Genomic DNA, 12,513 nt, shown 5'->3' with positions numbered 1-12,513 from the left:
TTCAATAATTGAAATCATTGAAATTCGCATGAGCACCGCTGGAATTACTAATAATAAGGATAAATCTTTCTTGTTAATTAATTATCTTCACTATTTAAATAAATTTTGATTAATAAAAAGATATACAATGTAGTTCGATTCGTGCTTGGTTATTGATAAAAGTAATTTTGTTTTAAATTAAAAATGAGGCAATGTGTTATTCCCGAGTGTAAAACGCGATCAAATTACGTGCTGTACCTTTTACTGATAGTGATAACAATAGATGGGAGGCATGGTTCATCAATTGTCCAATATTACGGAAATATACTCGTAGGCAGTTAGAAAACGTTAAAATTTGTGAAAACCACTTTCTACCCAGGTATGTAATTATCATAGATTGACAAAGGATGCTATTCCTACTTTAAATTTAGAAATTACACTATCTACTCCTAATCAACCCCTTCAATCTGATCCAAATACTATTTCACCACCATCTGTAATTTCAAAATTTCTAGATTTTTTTTCCATTCATTGTAATGAATTCCTATACAATAGTTGACCATATTCCATTTTACATTACATACAGACAGACATCTTCAAACCCATTAAATTTCAGAGAGTCAGTCTGACAGTGGTAAAGAACAGTTTTCAATATTGTCTCCGGTCAATGTTATTGAAAATTCCAATTTACAAACTGATGTTGAGTCTACTTTACAGACTTCAACTGCGAATCAAGCTGATTCCATACCTGCTAATTGTGAGTCTGCTTTAGAAAACATACCAGTGCACGTTAGGTCATATAACAGACTCAAGTCATGTAGAAAGCTAGATTTTGTTCATAGAGTTCCGGAAGATAAGTTTGAAACTCTTCGTAAGAAAAATTCACGTCAAGTTAATAATAATCATTAAAGAAACAACTAAAAAATAAAACTCAACTTAACAGATTAAAGGCTAAGTATCAATCTTTAACTAAATTAAAACTTTTTGTATCAAAGTATCCCCTGTTAAGTCATTTTGAAAAGGTATTAGTAGACTCACAATTAAGATTATGTGGTGTTAAATTCAGAGGTGCTAGATATATCTACCAATGATGAAAAATTTTTTGCACTTTCCTTATCTAAAATTAGTCCAAAATGTTATACTTTCATACAGCTGTTATTCAAGGTTTTGAGGATATAGGAGGTGGTGTCAGAACAAATAATGTTGCTGATTAAGTTTTAGTTTTTATGCTGTGTGGGATATTTTCTTCTTGGAAACTACCTTTAGCTTTTTATTTTGTCCGAGATGGAATTGAAACTTTAAATTTAAAAAATATTCTTTAAAAACTTCTTGATGCTATATTTAAATCAGGATATGGAGTGAGATGTACTGTCTCAGATCATGGGTCTGCTAATGTTGCAGCAATAAATTCATTAATATCTGAGATTTACTTATTAACCGTAATAATAGTAATGATCCTGATAATGTCTTTTATTATATATATAATAATAATAAAATATATCACATGTATGATGTACCACATTTATTAAAATGTTTTTGAAACAATTTTCAGAAAAAAGACCTACTTATTGGTAATCAACGTGCACAGTGGTCCATCATTGAGGAGCTCTATGCTACAGATGGTGAAGCCGGACGTGCAAGAACCACAACCCTGACGGATAAACACATTAGACCAACTTCTTATGACAAGATGAAGGCAAGTTGTTTTAATCCCTTTTTAATACCTTTAAACAAGCATTCCTTGTGTATATACAAGCTGAATCTCTGAAAAAGTTCCAACAATTTAAATGAAATTTAATATGCAGGGGTTTCGGAGGTTTACTGTTAGTAGGTGCGCCAAAAAAAAATTGAACAAAGCTCACAGAGATATTCATATAATGCACAAGAATGAGACAAATATTTTAGCATTCCATGGATTCATGGTGATCCTCTCGCACCTTCTATGGTGTACTGATACAGACTAACTACATAGCCATTTTTAGTCAATTCATTTGTTATACTACAGCCTTTCTTAATGAGTACTGTTTACCAACAAATAAATTAGAAATGAAGGTAGATAACACATGTCTTTTTATAACTTATTTATTTTAAATTATGTATGGTTTGTTTATAAAATGTTATCTATACTTATAATAAATCTGTAGAGAGGTCAATTCTGTACATGAAATATATTTCCAAAATAACTATCAGGGGGTGATTAGTGATCGATACTGATGCCAAAAATGCAATCAGTAAAATTTTTGTCTGTCTGTCTGTCTGTCTGTATGTTCTTTATAGAAACAAAAACTACTGGACGGATTTTAACGAAACTTGGTACAATTATTTAACATACTCCTGGGCAGGTTATAGTATACTTTTTATTACGCTACCATCAATAGGAGCAGAGCAGTGAAGAGAAATGTTGAGAAAACGGGAGAAGTTACTCAATTTTTTAAGATTCCGTCGCGTGTACAGCCCTAATGGTTAAAGCTACATAGAAATCATGTATGACGGAAATGTTCTCCTTAAAATTATCTATAAAAGATAGACATATATATGCTATATATGTCTATCTTTTATGGTTGACTCACAATAACACTTGTAACTCCCGATAGCTTAGCAGTTCGGAGCTTTCTAATTATATTTGTCTACTCTTATGTTTATAACACTCATCAGTCATCCCTAATAAGAAAGTTAACATTATTACCTATTCAATAAAAAAAGAATCATAAAAATCGGTAAAGAAACACCAAAGTTATACATGAAATATGTTAAGCCATCGCGCGTGAATACTAATTCAGGCTGTAAGGATTATTTTTGTGTAACGGTTGCCGCGCTCGACGCGACTCGCGGTGGGAGGAATAAATAAAGAAGTGCAGCCTTAATGAGTAGGGTAGGGGTAGGGTAGGGGTAGGGGTAGGGGTAGGGCAGGGGTAGGGCAGGGGTAGGGTAGGGGTAGGGTAGTGGTAGGGTTGGGATAGGTTAGGGTAGGGGTAGGGTAGAGGTAGGTTAGGGCAGGGGTAGTTGAAAGTTTATAACGACTTTCACGCGGACGAAGTCGCGGGCGTCCGCTAGTATAAAATATATTTACCATATCTGATTGTTCTATGGTAATTAATCAAATTTATTTTCATTAATTTAAGAGCAAGTTAATTATAATTATTACTAGCGGACACCCGCAACTTCGTCCATGTGAAAATCTAAACACACTTTCAACCCTTTCGCCACTTCTATGTATATTTTCATATGTTTTATATCACACCATCACACTTCACGAAGATTTTGTGTGTAAGTGTGTAAGTATGTTGTTGTATGATGATGAAGATAAAGGACAGTTAATGGAATTCCTCAACAGTTTTAAATAGCTACTTTGTGATTGGGTTTGATTAATTTGTATTGATGAGGAGTTTTCACCTAGATGGGTTGTGACTGTCATTAGGGGTCTGGTTAGGAATACGAAAGACACTTAGCGGAACTCTTCAACGATTTACAGCTAGCTACCTTTTGTTAGGAATTTAAGTTGTGTAATCATGTCATCTCTTTTTATTGTTATTTATTTATTTTATAACAATATTTAAATTAGATATAATAACATCACCATTAGGTAATGGCCAGGATTTCTCTCTGGGGCACGCAGGTCTGAGTCTGACACCACCAAGTGTCTCCTGCTACTAAAATTTCTCTTAACAAGTTCAGTGCCACATCACATGACGTCGCGTGAAACGGCCTTTTACGCTGAGGCCGGTTACGCGACGTCGCGTGGTGATGACTAACAATCTTGTACGAGCTATAGAACATCAGCTGTATCATATCGATTCAAAAACACAATTATTTCTAAAATTCCAAGTCTTGCATTTGAAAATAATCATCCAGACATGCTCTTTGGTACACTTTTCAAGACAATAGACAGAGAGTTTAGTAAAATTTTTAACTTTAAACGCATTAATGCTAGCCAAAAATTAAAGTTTAGCGAATGGGCTACTGTAGGCATTTACAAAAGTAGAGACAAACTGTACGAGTTGTACGAGCAAAAACAATATACTCAAACGCGAACTTATTTAGATTATGTCAAAAGTTACTCAAAAATTTTCAAACGTGTTTGTATTCTTGCGAAATCGTTACACATCAAACAGAAAATAATTGAGTCTGAGAACAAGATACAAACCACCTGGAATATAATTAATAGAGAATCAGGAAAAATCAAACCGCGGGATATCAGTTTTGAATTAATTGTCAATGACAAAAAGGTAAACACTGATATCGAGGTTGTTAATGCCTTTGAAGATTTTTTCCAGAATGTTCCTATCTTGTTAACTGATTCACTAGATTCGTCTGCTACGGAAGCCCAGAGACTATTAAGAGGCAATGTTAAAGAGTGCAACGTTCTTTTTGAATTTCACCACATAACTGTATCAGACATTAAAAAATCTTTCAATTTGTTAAAATTAAAAAGAACCGGAGATCTGTGGGGCATGTCAGTGAAAGTAATATCTAATATAATTGATGTAATTGCTCCCCACTTAGCCATTATTTTTAATGAATGCGTGGATTTGGGTATCTTTCCGAACCTAATGAAACATGGCAAACTGTTACCACTTTTTAAATCAGGTGACAAAACTGATGTTAATAATTATAGACCAATTACAATACTGCCAACACTTAGTAAGGTTTTTGAAAAAATCATTTTAAATCAACTTTTAAGTCATTTTAATTTAAATAATTTATTTCACCCTGAACAGTATGGTTTTACTAAAGGTCGCAGTACAACTGATGCAGGTGCTAAACTTTTAAAACATATATATGATGCATGGGAAAATGCTAAGAATGCTATTGGTGTATTTTGTGATTTGTCCAAAGCATTCGATTGTGTTGACCATAACATTCTTTTACTTAAGTTAAGCCACTATGGCATAAAAAGTGTTGCACTTGATCTCATCGCCTCTTATCTTAGTGATAGAACACAAAAGGTATGCATAAATGATTCAAAGTCTCGCGGTTTTTCTAACACAATGGGCGTCCCACAGGGTTCAATTCTGGGTCCTTTTCTATTCCTAGTGTACATAAACGATTTACCACACCATGTTAGCGGCATCTGTGAGATAGTACTGTTTGCTGACGACACATCCCTAATTTTTAAGAGTGACAGAAGTAAAGATAATTCCGACGATGTAAACCGTGCCATATCGCATGTGTCGCATTGGTTCACTGTTAACAACTTACTTTTAAATGCAAAGAAAACTAAATGTATTGAGTTTTCATTACCAAATGTTATAAAATTAGATAAGTCTATAATGATCAATGGTGAAACACTAGAAATAGAGAATTCCACAGTTTTCCTGGGAGTGACCTTGGATTCTAAACTTCAGTGGGGTGCTCATATAGAAAAACTGTCAGGTAAACTCAGCTCAGCTGCTTTTGCAGTGAGAAAAATAAGACAGTTTACTGATGTTGATACAGCTAGACTTGTTTATTTTGCGTACTTTCACAGCGTAATGTCTTACGGTATTTTGTTGTGGGGCAAGGCTGCTGATATACATTCTATATTTGTACTTCAAAAAAGAGCAATTCGAGCAATATATCAACTAAAATCACGCGAGTCCCTTCGTCAAAAGTTTAAAGAAATAGGCATTTTAACAGTAGCCTGTCAGTATATATATAACAGTATAGTTTATGTGAGACAAAATATTAATTTGTACAAACGAAAAGGAGATCTAAACCCACGTCTTACTAGACACGGGCATAAGTTAGTTATTTCTGCATATCGTCTCCAAAGAGTTAAAAAATCTTTTGTGGGTTTGGGTGTACTCTTCTATAACAAGATCCCCAAGACTGTGATGGACTTGCCAATGCACAACTTTAAGCAATGTGTTAAAAAACATTTACTTAGTCGAGGTTACTACACTATTGATGAGTTCCTTAACGACAAAGGTGCTTGGAGGCCGTTGGATCAGCTTCCACCTTCACACAGGAAATAAAACTATAAGAAATTGTAATTTAATTGTTATCAAATGTAAATTGTAATACTGTATGACTTTTTTCAAAAGAGCAACTGTTGAGTTTCTTGCCGGTATCTTCTCAGCAGAACCTGCCTTCCGAACCGGTGGTAGAATCTTTACAAATAGTCAACTGACGTGTCAAAAGTGCTTGTAAACTGAGCCTACTTGAAATAAATGAATTTTGAATTTTTTGAATTTTGAATTGGCTTTTAGTATTTATTCGGCCACTAAAGGAAGAAATGAACTTTTGACTAGTAGGCGTGGCTTGCTGATCTTGTTTTTCTTTTGTTTGCTTTTGCTAGTTCTGCATTGAGCAGCCGCGAGGTCAAGGTAAATTTTTAATTTACCAATGAAATTTTATAATTCAAGTTACCAATATATTATGATTTTTATAAATAACTAACGGACCCCCGCGACTTCTTTCCGCGTGAAAAGCGATGTAAACTTTCAATCCCTATTTCACAACTTTCTATATATATTTTTGCAAGTTTTTTAAAGTATAATAAATAGTCCACTAATTTTACTTAAGTTTCATTTGAATTCATTTAGTAGTTTTAGCGTGGTGCGCGGTAGACAGACAGACAGACAGACAAAAAATAACAAAAAAGTGTTTTGGGCCTCAGTATCAATCATATTAGGGGTTAAAGTATGAAATTGCCGATCTGTACTGAAAATCTAAATTGTTTATTTTTTAATTTTTAACAAATTTATTTAATCAAAATAGTTGCCATTATTATCTGTACATTGCTGCCATCTAATGGGAAGGTCATTAATGCCTTTGCGATAGAACTCCGACGATCTAGACTGCAAAAGCTGTGTGAAAGCATTTTGTACTGCCTCCTGGGAAGAAAACTTCTTGTCACGTAGATAATTGTCCAAATCACGAAAAAATGGTAGTCCGTTGGAGCAAGGTCTGGTGAATACGGAGGATGACGAATAGTTTCTAACTGCAGTTCCTGAAGGGTTAAAATGGTTTCTCGTGCTGTGTGAGGTCTCGCGTTGTCGTGGAGCAATAATTTTCATAAACGAAAAAAACGAACAAAGTGATCCATAGGTAGAAAATATTATAATGTTATTTTTCAGTTTCGTGGGAATGTTAAAGTTTTGAAGTCGAATCTACTCAGCATTAGAATTAAAATCTACGAGTTATCAATAAATACTCTGTGAATCTTTACTTTCTAAACATACTAATATTATACAGGTAAAGTTTGTGGGATTGTAAGGGTTAATCTCTGGATCTACTTAACCGATATTCAAAATTCTTTTAACACTATAAAGCCTCGTTATTTGTGAGTGTTAAATGCCATAATTTATCTCCGTATTCTCACGGGAATGGGAATTACGCGGGTGAAACCGCGGGGCGTTGGCTAGTCTATACTAATATTGTAAAAAGGTAAAATTTGTGAGGTTTTAGAGGGTAGACTCTGGATCTACTGAACGGAATTTAAATATTCTGTTAATAATAGAAAACTACATTATTTATTAGTATTATAAGCTATATTTTATCCCCATACTCCGAGGAGAAAACCGCAGAGCGTCTGCTAAAAAAAGTTTGAGGAATTGTAACAGGTTATCTCTGGATCTACTAAACCGATTTTGAATATTTTTTTACCAATAAAAAGCTACGTTATTTGCGAGTGTCGTAGGCTATTCTATCCACATATTCTCTCGGAAACGGGAACTACGCGAGTAAAACCGCGGGGCGTCTTTTAAAATATTATAATGAGGTAAAGGTATTGTAGGGGTAATCTCTGGATGTACAGCACCGATTTTGAAAAATTTTTATACCACTAGTAAGCCACGTTATCTGTGAGTGCCTTAAACTATATATTATCCTCATACTCTTAAGGAAACGGGCATTACATGACTGAAACCGCGGGGCCTCTACTAAAATACTATAAAAAGGTAAAGTTTTGGGTATTGTAGGGGGTAATCGCTTGATCTACTACACCGATTATGAAAATTATTTTAACATACTAGAAAGCTCCATTATTTGTTAGTTTTACGGCTTCATATTCCCACGGAAAAGAGAATTACGCGGGTGAACCTGCGAGACGTCGGCTAATGATGAATATATCACCCCTATTTTCTCACCCTTAGGGTAGTAACTTTTTTTTAAACTAATATGAGACTAATTTTGAAGTCATATCTTATAAAAGAAAAATTATTAAAATCTGACTATAATATAAAAAGTTATTCGTGGGTTTACTTTACAATTAATGGGTAGGTATACATTCAATTAGGGTTAGATTTTTTTTCGTATTTGAAATTTATATGGGACCTAATTCGAAATATATTTTTTTTCATTATATTTCCTTTCTAACAAAACAAAATTATCAAAACGGACTGCTCAGGATTGTGATGTTTGGAAGTCCCTACAAAAGGCCTATGTCCTACAGTGGACGTCCATCGGCTGATATGATGATGACGATGATGATAAATTTGGAAAAAAATCCAACTCTATGGTTAGGAAAACAGGGGATGATTGAGTGTATACCCATTAATTGTAAAGTAAAACTACGCAGAACTTTCTTATAGTAAAGTAGATTTTGATTTTTGATTTGGCTAGGCATTTCACCCAAGCACATAAAACGCGCTGCCTTGGCCCACGCGCCTAATTATAACCCGGCCTTCGGCCGGGGGTTTGTGGTAGGGCCTCCGACCGTGGCCGCCGCATTATACCCAAGCACATAAAAAGCGCAAAATCCGGCCGCGCACCGAATAGCTCAAAGCAAAAGCGGGACCGGAGCGGAAAAATAGCTCACAACGCATTCTGGTCACAATAAAACATCAAATGTCGGTCTGTCTGTCTGTGTGTATGTTCGTTATAGGAACAAAAACTGCTCAACGGATTTTAACGAAACTTGGTACAATTATTCTTCATACTCCTGGATATAGTATACTTTTCATCACACTACGATCAATAGGAGCAAAGTAGTAAAGGGTAAACGTATGTAGGGAAAACGGGAGAAGCTACTCCCGTTTTCGTAAGAAGAGGTTTAAGGGCGGACGAAGTCGCGGCCATCCGCTAGTCTTCTAAAATAGTAGATTGTTATACAAGGGGCTAAAGAGACCCATTATATACGAGGTATTTTTAGGGCCCGAGACGTAAGGCGAGGGCCGCCTAAATAGAAACCGAGTTTATAATGGGTTTAGCCCCATGTGTTACACTCTGCTTTTCACTACAATTGCGAGAAAATAAAATAGTTTACATGTAGTAGTAGTACATGTTCAATGATTTATTTTAATTGAAAATTAAATGTACAAAGTCTACAATTTTGGATATTAAGGACAATGCTTTTACCCGGTAACATAATTTCCGACTACTGTGAAGATGAATAATGAGTAAACGTGGGAGATAATAGTTTAAAAAACTCCTTTCGTAAGTGAATCCATTCGTTGTTTTCTCCATGTTGTGTATCCTTGTTGTGTATTCGTAGGTATCGTAGGAAAGTATTTAAGTAAATGCGTTTCGACTTTGATGGTAACAGATTGAAGATTTCATCCATCTCCAAATTAAGATTACCATTCTCACTAGATGAAAACAACAATAACAATTATTGTTGAAAAATATGTAAGTTACGGTCACAAATTTACAATGAATTTCTGTAAAAAATCAAGTGTGTATTATTCACGCCAATTGTTTTATAAATTCCCGCTTTTTAATTTTATTTTTTTCACATGAGAAAAAGGCAAAGGTATTACACCGTAAAGGATGTCCCATGTCTTCAAATCTCGCTATATTCGCAACTCAATAAAAATGAAATAAAAAAATAAACGCATTCCACAGACAAAAACGGTGCATTTTAATCCAATTTAAAGTTTTTTATTTATTTTTCAAAACAATCGGGGCCTTACCTATAATGATTCTATTTTCGAATAAAACCTCCTCCGTTTTATAGTAGGCTAGTACTTAGCTAGTACTCGTAACAGACAAGAATTAAAAAAACAAAATTACTTTAGCCTCTAGAGGCTAATATGCTTGTTTAGCCCCGCTGTGGAGTGGTAATGTGACAGTGTTTTTGAGCAAGAGTAGTGAAAAATACTTTATTAAAGTTTATTTTTTACTAATAGTAATGTGGCAATACGTTAAAAACACGAATCACGCGTCTTCGCGTGATGAATATATATTTAAAAATGTATAACCTTATGTATTATTTTACCGAAGATTCAATATAAAAGTATTATTTGAACAAAAAAATGCAAATTAACGACTTTTTAAGCAACTTAAAAAAAAGGAGGAGGTTCTCAATTCGACACTTGTTTTTTCTTAACCAATTTTAAAAATTCTTTTTGTGTTAAAAGATTATAGTTCCAGATTGTTTCCATTAAATTTTTATGACAATCGGTTCAGTAATTTTGTGTTGAAATGAAAATAACGAATTTTCCCGTACTGTGGCGCTTTCGTTCACTATGCTAGGACACACTAAAGACAGAAAAATAAAATCTTTGTAACAAAAAACTTTAACCGACTAAAAATAAAAAGGGAAAAATAACATCGTATGTGCTACCTTCAGAGGGACTAGTGGCAGTTTGATACTGTGACGGTCGCGTTAGCGTAAATGCGAATTTATGAGGAATTGAAACAGCGCCATCTATAGGTACTACTGCACTGTTTCAATTCCATATAAATTAGCATTTACGTTATCATTTTGAAGGCAGTACCAACACAGTAATTCAGTAACTTAAGCCGATTAAATCATATGAATCAAGTTTTAGGATTTAAAAGAAACGGCTTTGATTATTATGTCACTCACTTGCCACCGCCTTCAAAGTAATCTGAAGGTAGCACATACTATGTTATTTTTCGCTTTTAAGTTTTTTTTTGTTATTTTGAAGTCGTTTTATTAAAAAGATTTTATTAATGTTGGCCATTTAGGTAATTCCAATATTTTGGTTTGGCAATGAGGCAGAACTTGAACCTAGTACCTCGTGATCCGCACGGGCTAAGCACTGGACCAACGAGACAATTACTATTATGTTATTCATACTATTGTACAGTGTTAAATTCAATTTTTAACCAAATTTCATTTTACATTACAGGTCAACCATGCAGAAGTATTCAGCAACACAGTCTACATCTCTATCGATGCATTTGAAGACATGCGAACGATTTAGAATGGACCATAATTATAGTGTCCCACCTATTAACATTGATAATGGCTTTTTCACTGCTGAAATAATATTATTCATGAACAATTTGTTTGATAGCCTTAATGGTGTGGTGGTCATAAAAGTACCAGTTTACGTAATGCTTTATCTTTAGAATCAGATCACTTTCAGTTTTGGAATGAAGCAGTGAAAAAACTACAATCAATGAAATTTGATGCTACAGGCTCAAGAAAAATGAGGCCAATTCCATTACGTAACTTTTGTCACGATATAAAAACCGTAAAGATTTTAAAAACATTTCAGGCGTTAACTTCTTGAGTCTTCAGCAATTAAACCAGGATCCCCTGGAATTTTTTTCACAAATCAGAGGTCATGGTGGCTCTAATACACACCCAGATTGTCATAATTTTATTTCGTCATTTAAGACATTGTTAATTAATGATATGACATCTGATAGTTCTATATATGCAAATTGTTCTCGCGATAAACATAAAATGCTCGGTTCTCTCAGGAGTTTAATTAATAGACCAAAAATAGATATTCAATGTATTGATTACACATCTCAACATCAAAATTTAGATTTCATAGATACTTGTATTCCTTCCGAAAACGTTTTTCAAACTCAAGCTGTGTTTTTGCAGGTGCAATTTGCAGATATTTATTTTCAAAACTAGATAGTGCAGACTGCCAAAGTTGTAAAAATGCACTATTGTCTGATGTAAATGAACCATTTCACTCTTTAATTGAATCCAGAGAATATAATGCAAGTACCAGAATTTTTTATCATCCGTCTTTTGAGTCTTGTATGACAATGTATTTATTTAATTGAAGAAATATTGCCAAAAATTTGTAACGTTTACATTTACACAGATTTAATTCACGTATTTAAAAATCGGCTCGATACTTCTTTCTTATCTTGTGACAAGCATAAATTGGATTTTTTAAAGCTTTTTGGTTGTTTGTCATTAGAATGCAAGTCAGACAATGGTGTATTAATTTTAATAGGAAGATGCACAATGTAGATACTAGAAAGAAAAGAAAGGAAATGGAAGATATGCTTAAAAATAAAGTAAGTTAAGATGCTAGCTATAGATCTACACACCACCAAAGTCAGTAATTTTTTCATACCGTATGTTTATATTCATATTTTCTTAACTTGGAATTTAAATTAAAGATTATTTTTCATGCTATTTATCAGTCTTTCAAATTTCCATTTTGAATTCTTTCTTTCTTAATTTTCTATTACTTTTGTAAGAGTAAGTTATTAGGTATGTGTATTCTATTATTACATTTATTTTTTGTTAGACTATTATTATAGATTTTTTTTTGTTAAGAGTTAACTCAAAAACTTACACTACTGATTTTAGAAATCCACTCTTTACTGGAAAGCTACATCTGTAACATATACAGGGTGCTCGGGAGTATTTCCCATAACTTCAAGGTGTCG

The 12,513-nt window shown here is 33.8% G+C and overlaps 1 protein-coding gene across 1 annotated transcript in view; it reads right to left on the bottom strand.

Annotated features, from left to right (window-relative positions):
- LOC112057155 (uncharacterized) overlaps window positions 1-12,513 on the bottom strand; it is a 228,179-nt gene that overhangs the window by 210,795 nt on the left and 4,871 nt on the right. The gene's annotated exons all lie outside the window — the stretch shown is intronic.

This window comes from Bicyclus anynana, chromosome 16 (assembly GCF_947172395.1).
Source record: "Bicyclus anynana chromosome 16, ilBicAnyn1.1, whole genome shotgun sequence".
In the NCBI taxonomy this organism is placed as follows: Eukaryota; Metazoa; Arthropoda; class Insecta; order Lepidoptera; family Nymphalidae; genus Bicyclus; species Bicyclus anynana.
The sequence above is the reverse complement of the archived record's forward strand: the minus strand, read 5'-3'. Positions and strand labels throughout refer to the sequence as shown.